General features: G+C 38.6%; 1 protein-coding gene across 2 annotated transcripts in view; it reads right to left on the reverse strand.

Moving 5' to 3' along the window:
* The window catches only part of GABRG3 (gamma-aminobutyric acid type A receptor subunit gamma3), a 696,464-nt gene that overhangs the window by 132,687 nt on the left and 547,794 nt on the right, over positions 1–15,983 (reverse strand). The gene's annotated exons all lie outside the window — the stretch shown is intronic.

Here is a 15,983-nt window from a genome sequence, read left to right on the forward strand (position 1 = left end):
CAAATTTAGCTGCATCACACTGTCCAAATCAATTGTAAAGTACTGTACCGTGCAATACTGGTTACTATAGAGCAGGGGTAGGTAATTATTTCAGTTGGGGGTCCAATTAAAACTTTTCAGTGAATATTAGAGGGCCCAACTCAGAATCAGTCCCTATACAAATGTATACTAATATTTTTATGCTCTAACCCAGTGTTTCCCAACCTCAGCCCTCATGGCACAGTCCAGTTTTTAATGATATCCACAGATGGTTAAATCAAAATAACTGAGCTACTAATTAAGATACCTGTGCTCATGTATGGCTATTCTTAAAACCTGGTTTGTTAGTGTGCCTTGAAGACGTGGTTGGGAACCTCTGCTCTAACCTTAAACACCACCTCCCCTCACCCAAACTATACCTGTTTTTGTTTTATGTTTTTTCATAGTCATTATGTTTTTATTTAATTATGGACATGCAAATAATAAAGGAGACAAGTAACGTAATACATACAAATGCCTAAAAAAATAAGAGCGACTTCATGCAAACTGCATAGATACAAATATAATCCAGTATAATGTTAGAATATTGCCTCATTGCTTAATGACTGGGTAAAAATGTTACTGCTGCCTATGTCTCTGTCAGTGCTGCTCCCCTAAGGATTGGAACTTGGGGGCAGTAAGATCATGCCCTGATAGGGAGAGCTGGGAACATGCACATGTACCCGGCTGTGTTTGGCTGTCTGTAGTTTGTCAGCATATGTGACAGTCATGATGCACCACAGAACTGCCTGTGAAATAGGGAAAGTAAGGTGCATAGAGCTACACCCAGTTGCAAGTAACTGTTCTCAGCACCAAACATGGTTCATAGGTAGAGCAATGAGAAGCTGCTGGTCAGGCTTTATGTCATTGTGCAGTGATGAATAGGGATGGCCATCAACCATTGATAGTTAACAACCATTGATATTTAACTACCGATGGTCGATGGCAGACTAGGACTGTTTTTTTCTCCCCATCGGCACAGAGCTTAGCTCTGCCCCCAGCTAGTCACTAAACCCCACCCCATATTCTTATTAGTCTGTGGTCTGCCGGTCCCCCCAGTAGCATGGTCATCAAGGGAGGCAAACCATCAGTGGTTCATCATAGATGGTTTAGTGCCATCGATCGTAGACACATATTGAACCATTGATGGTGACCATTGATGGATAGCCCACTGATGGTAATCCCTAGTGTTGGGAGGTAGTGTGCCAACCAGGATTGCCTCATGGTTCGTATTCAGCCAGCAGGCCATATTTTGCCCACCCCTATTCTAAAGTCTTTTAAGAAATCCTGTAGTACTTATTAAACAGTATGAGCAATAGAGAGAGAGTTGTACTCAATCTACAGTATTTTATGGGTGTGTGGAGGAGAGAAAAGTATTACATATAGCATACCACACACATCTGACTGAGAGCAAAATTCTTATAGACATACTGTAGTATTCCCAGCCAACTATTATTTTTTCTGTCCCAGAATGTTCAATTTGTATAAACAAAGTACTGAAAGTTTTATAGAGTGAGCAGACATTGTGAAATAAATGCCATATATAAAAACCATCAATTTATAGTGCAGTAATACTTTAAGCAAAACGTATATGCAGTCTAAACAAATTTACTGTATAGCCGATACTTGAATATAAATTTTAGAGAGACTATAAAACACAAATTCTGTACTTGTTAGCATAAAAATATATAGAGATTTCTCTAACATGTATGGCTATTTACACAAAGATGACACTTTTCAAAAGCACCACAATTTGATTTACTAGTATATACAATCAGACACTATTATGAAGAACATAAATATGGGAAAACAAGCAAGACCGTTATTAAAATATACATGACGTGTGCTCACAATGATGGTGGTCCTTTCCTCTGGACTGAACCATCATGCAGCATATCAATTCACTAGTAATAAGTGACATCACTATGACATCAATATGTACCACACTAATATTGGTTTAGCCCAGAATATTACTACCTTTAATGTAGTCAGTGATAAGAATACTTTAATACTGAATTATATGCAGATGCTGTTCATCCATAAAGCAATCCAGATGACCTAAATGGGCATTTTGGGGCCCAGATTACACTAACGTGTGTGTGTGTGATGTTGTGTGGTAAAAGGAGAGAGAAGGGAGTTCCAGTCAAGTATATGGCCTTGGGTCACATGAGACCATAATCAGACTCTATTCTTACAGCAGGCACCAATCAAATCAAAGGGATATAAAGGACATCTATACAATTTAAGTTTTCTTTACACAATATCTACTTCAGACTTAGAGCCTGATTTAGCAAGGAACGCAGTTGCTAATACGCACACAACTGGACAATTAAATTACATTGCGCATGCGTATGCATTGCAGTGCTCTTGCGTGAACCAGGAAATTGTGATGGGAACTGCGCTTGCAGAGGCTACGCAGACCCAGAGCAGAGTGATTGACAGGAAGTGCCGTTTGTGGGTGGTGATGGGGGAGGGTGGTTGGGCAAACACAGGCGTGCCAGTGCATTTCACCGCCATTGCATGGGCATGCATAAATTAGCCACTGCTAAACCAGATGCCTCCTGAGGTCTCATAGCATGCGCAGAAGATAGCAATTCCTAAGTGGGGTCTGACTGCCTTAACTGTGCGTATGGGTCCGATGTTATGTGATGTTACCAATTGTTTCGCTATGTTGCCCTAGTATACAGATGTGAATAAGGGGAGTGGGTATCCCTTTGTTAGGCTGCATTCGTAATGTGAATGCATACATTTAAATAACACCGCTGATATTAGCAACTGCGGTGCGTGCATCTAAGCAGAATTGTGTTCCTTGTTGAATCAGGCCCTTAGTTGTCACAATGAAACAGTTATAGAAAACAATCTTTATTATTAAACATGATATGAAAATAAACTAAGCAAGAACCAGAGAAAATCCTGTTGCCAAACACTATAATACTAAATTATACAATGTAGCAGCCTAACCTGAAAGAGGACTGCCAATCCTCTTAAAACAACCACACAAATTCAAAAACACAGGTGGCACTTAATTGTACAAACATAAACATCGATAATATATATAATAGTATATTTATTAAATGATAAAAAATAATATTAAATCTCCTGGGAGGGAAGTATAAAATAAATGAGCAATATCTAAATTAATATGATATTAAAAAGATACATGATAAGTGAAAGAAAAAAATAGGTTTATACTAAATGAATGTGGTCATCTCACTGTACATTTAATTGTTGCAATTAATTTTACTCAATAAATAGTTGTACCATTAAAAAAAATACAAAATCGTTTTTATTACATTGTCTAATATGAATATAAACATGGCTGAAATAACTTAAAAGTCCAGAAAGCTTTCCTGTACATTTTAAAAATAAATATTTCATTAAAATAGCCTTAACAGCAAAAGCATCTTTTCCACAACCTTGTAAAGTTGTGTAGGCTTGGGTTTGCAGCTGTCTCTGTGAAATGCTAAAATATTCTTTAATATCATGTGGAGATTTGCATAGGAAACCTTGCTTAACACTTATATAGAGTGCCAACTTAAGACAAAAATGTCTCCTGTATTTGTTTTTGATCAGATAGATTATGTAAGATTTTAAATGACATAGAAAATTTACATAATCTAATTTAAATTTGTGTTGGCAAAGTTGTATGTGTTTATTAGAAATGTTTCATAGCATAATTCTTTGCTATTGCAGTACAGGAAAAATACCATTTTGTTTTCAAGAAAAATGACTCAGATGGACTTAATGAAGAAAAACATGCATGGCCTTAAATGCTATGGCAATATGCCATTTAGTCAATGTGCTAAGCTTTCCTAATAGACCAAACAGATGAATTGCTGATAGAAGCACTATTCCTATTTAATTCTAGTATGTTGTAAAGGAAAATGTCCAAATAGAAGAAATATTGTTTTATTTTAGTTTAAGATGGACGGTGAGTAGAAGGATTGCAGTGCATGACTTATACAGTAACCACTAGAGAAAAAACAAACAATAGAAATTGCCATTTCTCTTAAAATCTCATACCCTTCACCCCTTATTTATGGGCATCTTTTAGAAGATTCCTGATAGAAAAATTAGTAAAAATTAGCCCATACTCTCGTTCTCTCAAGCTATTCCAATCTGCTCATATCATGCCCAGCAAGCAAGGCTACAAACATGTTTTGCTTGTGAAAATCAGGAATAGCTCACAAAAATTTGGGCTAATTATGGTTTTATGCTTATTACTTTCACATATTACCATTAAACAGAGAATGAAATGTAATCATTGTCTCAGTTCACAGGTTTGAAAGCCTTGAATAGGTTTGTTATACAATAATTAATAGATACCATTTCAAATTTGTGGTTCAAATTTTGCAACCCATGCTCATTGTTGCCACTCACCAATAATGAGGTGTATTGTCAGGATGTAGTCAGGCTCCCGACGGTCAGAATGCCGACTATCACAATACTGACAGCAGCATCCCGACAGCTACAATCCCAACCGATTCTGATGGTGAGTATTAGGCTTAGGGTAAGGTTTAGGGTTAGGCACTAGGGGGAGGGTTAGGGTTAGGCTGCGAGAAGGGATTGTTAGTGTTAGGCTGTGGGACGAGACAGTTAGGGTTAGGCTGCTGGAGGGATGGTTAATATTAGGCTGTGGGAGGGGTGGGTTAGGGTTAGGATTGGTGTTAAAATACTTACCAAAATCTGTTGGGATTTGACCATTGGAATGCCACTGTTGGTATTCTGACCATCGGCATTGTGACTGTCGGGATCCTTTACCCAACCCGTGTTGTTCACTGCCAAGAAATACCATTTGCATTTGATGGTTTACTATTCACCATTTTCGTTCACATATGTTGTAATGGATCAATTGTCTGTAAAATGTCTCGATGATAACTGTTCAATCTTCTAAAATTTACCTCAATTATTTTAAATCAATTGAAAATTGATGTGCGGCTGGTTCAAACATCTCTTGTTGCATTGTAGAAAGTAAATATCTTATCATTAGACTACAGTAATTTATTTCCCGCATATGTGCAAATGATTTCTTACACTTTGTATATTATTAATTCACATATCAATATTTTTGCTGTCATCCCTTGCCACAACAGACATCATGTAGCATTGCAAATAATGTGCAAGTAGCCTGTACTTTTTCTTTGTCTGCCCAGTTCAAATGTAATGTACAGTAAAACCAGAATTCCAGTGGAGTGCTATTCATTCAAACATGCTAGAAATCAAGAACATATGAGGAACAAAACTGATAATTATAACAATAATTAGGCAATGGAATGTATTTATTTTTGTGACTTAAAATCATTCCATAAATTATTCCTCTGTATGCACTTTTTAAAATAAGTTTTTTAGATATCAAGTTGCTCATGCTATAATATATTTCCAGGTGTGCTGGATGAAACTTCTTCGCTATTAGCAAACTATTGCATGTGAAACCAATAAATGGAGCTTAAATCATGAGAATATATTTCAATACATTATAAAAAAAATTTAAATGACAAATCAAGGTTGCTAAGAAGCTTCATGGCAGAGTAGTCAGTGCTGAATAATAATCAAAGTAATCAAGTTCTGACGGAAAGCAGGTGTCATAATATATATAAAACTGGGATTTGAGGTCCTTTACAAGTCTTAAGTTGCATTGGGAAGTAGAAAAACTCAAAGTACTACTGTACTGTAATTAAAGTGTACTAAAGAGGATCTAAATACAACATATTCAAAGCTCCTCTTACCTATGGATGAGAGAACAGAAGGGATAGAGATGAGACCTCCCAACAGAACTCTTGTACTCTTGAGAGTGACATAGTTGGGAATGCATAGAGACTGTGTAAATCAAAACAGCCTACAGCTCCAAAGAAACAGATCAGATAAAGAAACAGATAAAAATATATATATATTATTATATTTCGTTTTTACATCGTATAAATAATAAGGTGACTGGTCCTGAGATGCTCTGTTCAGACTGCAGATTAGCAGGATCATGTACATTGTAATTGTCAACGATTTAAGTGTAACTGACACTCTGATTCTATGATTTTAATTTGAGGATTTATCCTTTATCAGATCCCCTTTGTACACGGTTTGGGTGGCTATAGCTAATGGTGAATAATGGAATGGGGGGAGGAAATGCTTCATGACTACAGTGGGGTGTCCAGAAAAGGTTGAACCTTTTTACATTTGTAATTAGTAAGTAAAAAATTTATTTTCATTTAAGCTGTTCTAAATATCTTAAAAAGAAAAATTAATTGTAGCACCATTATTTCTCTCTTCCTTTCTGCAGAGATAAATTGTCAGATAAAGTTTTATCGCACAGACAGTCTACAGAGCCAAATTATGATGATGTATAATCAACTGTAATGTCATTAAACATCCTGTTATGGTACACTTTACAGTATTTTATGCAAGTGTGGAGTAGTTATGTGCCAAACATTTATATACAGTTGTCATTCGTTATTCCACCCTTCCTAAAAAAAAGTACAGAAGACTCAAAATATAAATGGCCATTTTTACTAAATATGGGCCTATTATAAACAGATAGAGGAAATCATCAGATCAAACTGGAAACTATTCACAGCACAGTAATTAGTTTTAAACATGTACAAAGTCACAGATGAAACACAACAGTACTTGGAGTGAGAAAATCCTTGGCTGCTGCATCATAGCACTTTGAATGCAGATTCATGTTGCATATAAAATTGATCAGTGGTCTAGCAAAGTGGTCTGTCGCATCCAATTGTTCAATTTGTGTGACTAATGCTGGGTACACACTAGATGATAGGTTGTCCGATCCAGGGGATTGGACCAACATATTGGGCACAATTTCTAGTGTGTATCCACTATGTCGCTGATGATGTGCGCTCCTCTGTGATACCACTCTGTGAAGTTTTCGGCCAAATTATGTGATGTTGTCCAAATCCATCCAGTGAAAGACCCAGAACAGGCTCCCTGGATCAAAGTTCTGCCAAGCACAATCTGCCATTAGGTCTGCCTGGGACCACTACCACTCCATTAGGCATTCCAGATCAATTGCCACCCCTCTGTGAAGTTTTCATCCAAATCCATCCAATGGAGGGCTCAGAACAGGCTCCCTGGGTCAAAGTTCTGCCCAGTGTACACCAACGGGAGGGCCGACCAGGGCCATTACCCCCCTAAAATCTGGCTAGGATCCAACTGGACCACCTCGCATTGGTTTCATCCCAATTGGTGCAGGGGTGTCTGAATGCATAACCGGACAGACAACAAACAAACAAACAGACCAATGAATTTTACATATAAGATATTGTATAAGTATTATACATTTGTGTTATCTGTATCTTTTAAATAGTTCTTCTATATTGATGATTAGGTACAGTACATTAAGTAAATATTAATATTTTTTTATTTATTTATTCCTGATTAACGTTGAAATAAGGGCCTTAAACACATATTGGAACACACAACCATATTCCTTGAGATCATTTGCAGCTGAAAAACACATTGGAATACAAGGCCATCTTTTATGACATCACTTCCGAAGCACAAAATCCAGAAACAGAGCCAAAGCCTCTTCCTACTTCACAATTTCAACCAGAAGAACTGAAACCTTATAAATAGCACAAGCAACAGACTGGCACCTGTGCTTGAGGACTACCTTGAAATGCTTACACAGACTTTCCAGCCCTCAATTGGACAATCTTACCAACCAGGGTAAGCAGATCACCATACAGCTGCAGTGGAGATGAACAGTGGAATGGGACTTTACTCTGCTTTGTTATATGCATGTGACTGCTAATATCCTTTAGGAGGCATTTTTATCCATTAGGAGAGCTACATATTGATTGTATATTGCCAACTATTTTCATCTATTTTATGAGTGTTTATAGAAACACTAGGGAGTATACTTAGAAATTGTTGATTTTGGCTTTTTTGGGCAATTTACCATCTGTTTTGCAAACCAACCATTTACTAAAGTGAAAACCAAAAGAAAACTGACCAAAATCCGGAATTTAGAATGTTTTAGAACATCAGACCAACAATCAAGGATTTAACATAGACCAGAATAGGATAACATAAAGATGGTTGGCATAGCAGTGTCCATTCTCAGCTATTCAGCGCTTCCCCATTAATTTCTATGACAGTATCCACAAGTGACCTGTCATTTCAGGTTTGCATTGTACACACTGTATACAGTGAATGTCTGTGGGGTAAGGCTTGCTTCTTTTATTTTACCAAGGCCATTGGCTGCCTACATAGAATAAAGTTTACGAAAGTCGGTCTTGTGTGTCTTGTGGTTATTTTTATGTTTTCTTTACAGGTGCCAGTGGGCCCATGCTGAGGCCGACTGGCTAAGACTTGTAGTTTATCTGTAACAAACAATAGTATTTCAAAAGCGATGCATAGTACTGTAAATGCTGTTTTCTTAGACTGCAATCTGACATGGATACCGGTCATTGACCGTCAGTTTTGAAATAGACTCAAAACTGATGTTTAGTAAATATACTCCTATGTTTCTTTCTCTTTACCTTTACATGCCTATGCTGATGAAATGAGAGGAAGAAGTAAAGAGTAAAGACCTTATTCAAAGCGAATATTCATATTATTCATGTAAGTAAACACCAAAAACCAAATCCTGGTGGTGGAAATCTTAACTGGAAATTAATGATTTCTGTCAGAAACACCATTCCAGTGTGTTCCTAACTCATGAGGGACATTTTAGAAATCAAATTGCACTATTGCACTATGTATTTGTATATTGTTTTATATGTACCTGAATATCAGTCCATTTATGTGTGAGGACATCTTCAATGGGGTAGAGTGCCAATTCCAATACAGGAAAAATACATTATACATTAGCTGTTTTTTGAAGGTGATTCTTCACTATTGTAGAAGTTGGCTGCTGGTTGGTTCATTGTTAATTGCGCTGACTATTGCTTCTATGCCATTTTTGTTTGACAATACTTTACTGTTTACTTATGTGTCAGATATTAAAAGTGTCTGAGTCTTTAACATGGGTGAAAGAATGACTAGCTTTGCCCTCATTTGGTTTATGTGGGGAATACTGCATACTCTACAAGCTTTTGTATTACACCAAGACTAAAGGTAGGTACACACCAGAAAGATATATCTGAAGATCGACTGATCTGTAGATATATCTGTTGATGATGGTTGTTCATACACACTGAACAACCATCACTCTAGTCCCGCTGGCTTGGGGTCGCGCTGTGACTCTCACCCTGCCAGCCTGTGCAGCAAGTGTACAGGTGGTTTCCTAACCACTCATTCAATGTTTGTGAACGACGTCATTCATAGACATATCGTCTGTAAACACTGGACGAGTTGCACACAATATATCGGAGAAAAGATGAGTCCGCACAAGTAATACAGTAATCAATTAAGGAAAAAATATAATGTAGTTGAATCACTGAGAACCAATATATTGGTTTATCACGAGAAAAATCCTGGATGACTCTAGGTTGGTGGTGCACCCATATGATTTGTGCTATACACATAAAGAAAATTTTTTTGAAGAAAACAGAAAAAGGAAAGACAAATTCTGCCTATTCTGGGGCACCTGAATAGGCAGAATTTGTCTTTCCTTTTTTTGTTGTCAGCAAAAAATGTTTCTTTAAACAATATATCAGTCATTCAATTGAACGGCCGATATGTCGTCCAGTGTATACCCAGCATAACTGTCAATCACAAAATTGAAACAGTCACATTTTTCTACCATTAAGGAGCTACACAGACTGCTCTAAGTGCAGCTGTTGCCAACAGCATGGCCAATGGACTTATAGAAATGTGAAACTAAGTACTGAACAATAAAAAGAGCATGTTTAATTACTTAAGCTGGCCATACACACTACAATTATCGGAGCGATCCGCCCGATATCCGCGGATCTCCCCGATAATTGTAGTGTGTATGCGGCCGACCGAAGGTTAAATATTGCTCATTCGGGCATGCCGGATTGTCCAGCATGCCCATCCGATGCGATATTTAGGAGGTAACCTGTCGGTCACGTCGGGCAGTATATGCCCAGCTGCGGCCGACAGTAAGACATTTCCTCTGTTCCTTCCCATGGAAGGAACAGGGAAATGTCTCCTCCCCCCGGGGGGGCGGAGAGCATATGTCGGCAAAGTACACTGTGAGATATCTCAGTGTATGCCGCGGACACCTGCGGCTGGAAGGCTGCCAGATAAAATGTCTGTCGGTCTGACAGACATTTTATCTGGCGTGTATGCCAAGCTTCAGACAGACAATGGGGGATTTATCAAATCTTATAAAGAGGACAAGTAGAAGTATTGCCCATAGAAACAACAGACTCTGGTTGCTATGGACAACACTTGTCCTCTAGAAGATTTGATAAATGTCCACCAAAGGGTTAATGAAGCTGGGACATTGGTGGTACCATATATTTTGCAATCAGTGCAATTCCTGTTTAGGGTAAATTGAATTGTAAGAATGAAGCAAATAAACTATAAATATAATTCCTACATAGTGTATAAGCAATGTGACACTATTTTATAAACTACTGAACTAATCCATAAGGTGCTTATATACCATGTTCAGTTGGAAAAGTGAAACAAGTGCATTTGGAAAAAGATAGCACAGGCACATAGTGGGTAGAGTAAAAAGTGAACAGTGGAAAAAGAATGAGCTGTGTGTGATAAGTTTGGGTTTGGAAAAAAAAGTAAAGTATCTGCATTTGTGAGACGTAATCTTTGTTCTGATACTTGCATTTACACACATATATATATATATAATATATATATATATATATATATATATATATATAGTATTTAGAAATTAAGGCACTCAAAAGGGCCTTTAAAATAAAATGTTTTTTATGGAACACACATTTTGTCCCAAAACCTTATGTCATAGTTAATGAGAGATTCAGGAATTGAGTTTCTGCTAAGAAAAAATAGCACTGCATTTACATCTGGGATATATGGTAACAAAATGCAACTTGTGATCTTCATGTGAACATCCTTGATTTACAAATCCTAAGCCTCACACACTAGCCCATCAATAAATGCAGTGTTCCTTTCTGCCAGCAACAGGGAGAAGCATTAAATGATGTACTGTACTATTCTTTTTCAATGACTGGTCAAATAGAAGCTTCATTTATTACTACATGACTTGCTGGCATTGAATGACAGAGAAGTCCTTTGGGAACAATTTTAGACTCCGTGCCCTTGCACTGTACATTACATGTCAAATTTGAGAGCACAGGTGTTTCATCAGGGTTCCCATGAGGTATTTGCCCTGAGCATTGGATGCTTCTGTAATCCAAAAAGTCTTTTATGCATATTTGTATCTTATTAACTTTGTCAAATGTATAATAATGTAGCAAGTCAGTAAACAGTCAAAATATGTAACAGTCGACAGAATCAAAAGAACCAAGTTACTACTTTGTCCAGTCTTGTAAATAATTAGCTAAAATTTCAAAGTCAGATTAAGGAGTAATCACTGTATCAAATATGAAAATATTGAAATATTTTCCATGCAAACCAATTCCTAAATCATATAGGTTATATTACAGAGAATGACCAATTAAGTCATCCATACTATTACAATTATTTACCCTCTAATATGACTTATCATTTTTCATTGCTACATTTTGGGAACACTATTTTGTATAATGTCAAATTGCAGTTACCTTGTGTCATTATAGTCTACATATTTCTGTTGTGAGTCACTGTATTAGGAGTCTGCACAAAATGACATAACATACATTGGGCTGATATTGAGTTGGCAGCAGTGCCTCCATCAGAATTTGTGAAGCCTGGGACTGACAATATAAGCAGGGCCCCATGTGCAGTCTCCATCATGAGCCCCTTCCTCTCAGTCCGTCGGATGGCAGAAATGGAGCTCAGCGCGGCCTAGCCGCACTGATAGACTCTGGGCACTAGAGTGTGCCCAGAGTCCACAGCGCATGCACAGGTCACTGGGAAAATGGCCACGGCGGCCATTTTCCCTGCACTGAACATGCCCAAAATAATGGGAAAACGGCTGCGGCGGCCATTTGCCGGACATTTTTACAACGCTGACACCAACGCCGACATGGGACTTTGGAGAGGTAAGTAAAATATGGGTGCAAGGTGTGCAGTGCTGGTCCCCCCTGGACCCAGGGTCCCGTGCGCACCATACACCCTGCACCCATTATAAATACTCACCTGGTCTTACCTTATCTCCTTGAAGAAGGCTTCTTCTGGATTCTTCTGGTCGGCTGGCTATTGCTACTCCTCAAGCACCACAGTTCCCCTGACCTCTCCCTTCCAGCAGCGTGGCATGTCGTCATGAAGTCACATGCATCAACTCCCCCAAAAACAACTTTATTGAAAAAGGGGGCAGGCGGGGATGGGTGGCCCTGTCATTGTCAGCCCCAGGCAGCCATCGCAGCATGCCGGTTGGAGTGGGCCTTCTTCCTTTCACTCAAGGGGGTAGTGCACCAAGCAGTAGTACCAGCAATCTCCCACAGATGGTGGCCCTGGTTGGCAGCAAAGCAAAAAAGAGCAATTATTTTTGCACCTTGGAAAAACCATGTTGCACTGCAGATGGGGAAAAGAAATTTAAATTTGAGAGAGCTGTGTCCAAACTCAAATCTAAATAGCAGCGTAAAAATAAAGATGTCCAGCATTTGTGACCTACATGCAGAAGTAGCCAGTATTTACCATGCATGCAAAAAAATTATGTATTTCCACCACTTGTATTTTAACAGTTGTACGCAAACCCGATGGTTTGCATACAACTTCAATGTTTTAAATTCTGTACATGCGCAGGATCTATACTGAGCATGTGCAGATCTCCTTCTGCGAGCTGGCTTGCAGTGCCCGGATGCTGCAGCCATTTGGGGAGTGGAGTGGGAATGACATCTGGCTGCATATCAGAAATCAAGGGCTTGTCTGCCCCATTTTCTAGGCATGCTGAAGCCATTGGCTGCGTCCTTGTACCCAACTTCACTGGCGTCAGCTGCATGAAAATACCTAAAGGTTACTCAGATGACCAATAGTCACACCGAGTTATTCTGATCACAGAACATGGCAGAAGGCATTTATTTACACAAGATGACTCCTGCTACATTAGCATATCTAAAGACGCAGCAGCGATGTTGATAGCAAACAACTCTGAATCAGATACAGTTTTTTGCAGATACAAAGTTACTTTTTTCATTTGCTCCCAACTGAGAATCAGCCCCATTATGGCCCACCTATTAATACCAATTACAGAGTTTACCATAACTCCTTTACCATATAAATGTATTATATCTGCAATGTGCGGCTACCAAAAGCTGAACTAAAGCCTACTCCATCTGTACGTATACAGTACAAGAAACTGTCACATAACTGTGTTTTGCACATTGGTTATACAAATAAAAGGACATTTTCATTATCTTGCAGAATAATTTTTTGGTATTGTTAAAACTATGATGTGTGTGGGGACAGACTGAGGTGATGCATGTCTCTTTACTATTTTGAATATATACTGTATATATATATATATATATATATATACACAAGAACACAAGAGGTCCAGCTCTCCCATTAGTATTGGTATAATGCCGGGTGCCCACACATATAGTTACCCATACACCATCCAAGCGGTACAGCACTCCTGGCTTTCAATGACATATAAACACAGTGGCTTGAATTAACGTTTCAGTGCCAAGTTTAATAGTGCAGCACTTTCATCAGAATAACAAAATGCATGATAAGGCTTACCTTAAATAACACCATGTGGACGCCAATAGTCAGTTGCGGGACCATATTAGAGGAATCACATCTGACCCAGTATTGACTATACAACAGATAGACGTACTTATTAATACATTTCTGGAGAGAGGCTATAGTAATGAATTGTTGCAGCAGGCTAAGAGTAAAGCATTACAAATTGATAGAACTGCTCTCTTAAATAAAACCAAGCTGGATAATAATAAACCTTTTATCCCCTGGGTCACGGAGTATAATCATGCGAGTAAGGTAATTAATTCTGCAGCTAAGAAGTTATGGCCCATTATACAAACTGATGGAGAACTAATACTTCATGATACTAGATTGATGCCCTGCTATACACGTATCCGCAATTTGCGAGATATTTTGGTCAAAACGGATGTGACCAATATGGGTAAAAATAAGTCTAAAATTAATTTCCTTACTAACAAACTATGTTGCATAAGATGTACATGCACCACATGTCGTTACCTTTTAGCAGGTGATGTGTTCTGTCATCCTTATATTGGAAAAGCCTATACTATAAAACACAGATTGACGTGTAACAGCAAGTTCGTCGTTTAACAAATAATCTGTCCATGTGGTATGTCCTATATCGGAAAAACTGAATGAACTTTTAAAGAAAGAATGGCGGCACATAGATCAGCTATTAGAGCTGCCATAGCTACGGGCACAGGTGAACAACCGGTGGCCAGGCATTTTTGCCAGACCCCCCACACCTTGGCTTCACTATGGTATAGGATGATAGACCATATCCCACAGTACTTGCGAGGTGGCGATAGATCATTGAAATTGTTGCGACGGGAGACAGAATGGATATTTAGATTGGGCACTTTGGCTTCTAGAGGCCTCAATGACCATGTTGGCCTTAATTGGTTTCTGTAAACTTACTTCTTTAGATTAGCAAGCGTAGGTCCCTTCGCGGCTAGTTTAAGTAGGTTACAATGGCCCAGGAAACAGTTTATCGATTTGTCTAAGATTTCCATATTGGTTTATCCATGTTACCCATGCCATTTGTCCTTTAGCATAATTCTCAGTAATTGTATGATACTTTTTAAAGAATGTCCTTGCTTCGATATGCGAGGTAACGATATAATATCATATATATTATTTAGATGTGCCCCTATGTGGATATTTCTCATAGTAAGTCTCGTTATATTAACATATATTTTTATAGCGATAGAATCAATTAAATGTATGTCAACTACTTAGTAGCAACACAGATTAACTTTTGGATTGTTTTATCTGTATGTATGTTTATGTGTATTCATGTATTTGTTCACAGTATTTGTTTATTATGACCATGGTGATGGGCATGTGCACTGACGCTCCGGTTAATACGGAGATGACATCATAATGAAAGCGCCATCGGCTGGGTGGGAGGTCCTGCAACCGACTACTGGTGTCCACATGGTGTTATTTAAGGTAAGCCTTATCATGCATTTTGTTATTCTGATGAAAGTGCCTCACTATTAAATTTGGCACTGAAACGTTAATTCAAGCCACTGTGTTTATATGTCATTGAAAGCCAGGAGTGCTGCACCGCTTGGATGGTATATATATATATCTCAAAAAAATAAAGGGAAGGCTAAAATAACACATCCTAGATCTGAATGAATGAAATATTCTTATTAAATACTTTGTTCTTTACATAGTTGAATGTGCTGACACCAAAATCACACAAAAATTATGATTGGAAATCAAATTTATTAACCCATGGAGGTCTGGTTTTGGAGCCACACTCAAAATTTAAGTGGAAAAACACACTACAGGCTGCTCCAACTTTGATGTAATGTCCTTAAAACAAGTCAAACTGAGGCTCAGTAGTGTGTGTGGCCTCCACGTGCCTGTATGACCTCCCTACAATGCCTGGGCATGCTCCTGATGAGGTGGCGGATGGACTCCTGAGGGATCTCCTCCCAGACCTCAACTAAAGCATCTGCCAACTCCAGGACAGTCTGTGGTGCAGTTGGCGTTGGTGGATGGAGCGAGACATGACGTCCCAGATGTGCTCAATTGGATTCAGGTCTGGGGAACGGGCGGGCCAGTCCATAGCATCAATGCCTTCATCTTGCAGGAACTGCTCACACACTCGAGCCACATGAGGTCTAGCATTGTCTTGCATTAGGAGGAACCCAGGGCCAACCGCACCAGCATATGGTCTCACAAGGGGTCTGAGGATCTCATCTCGGTACCTAATGGCAGTCAGTCTACCTCTAGCAAGCACATGGAGGGCTGTGCGGTCCCCCAAAGAAATGCCA

The sequence above is a fragment of the Taudactylus pleione genome, unplaced genomic scaffold, assembly GCF_031769625.1.
Source record: "Taudactylus pleione unplaced genomic scaffold, aTauple2 ptg000609l, whole genome shotgun sequence".
Taxonomy (NCBI): domain Eukaryota; kingdom Metazoa; phylum Chordata; class Amphibia; order Anura; family Myobatrachidae; genus Taudactylus; species Taudactylus pleione.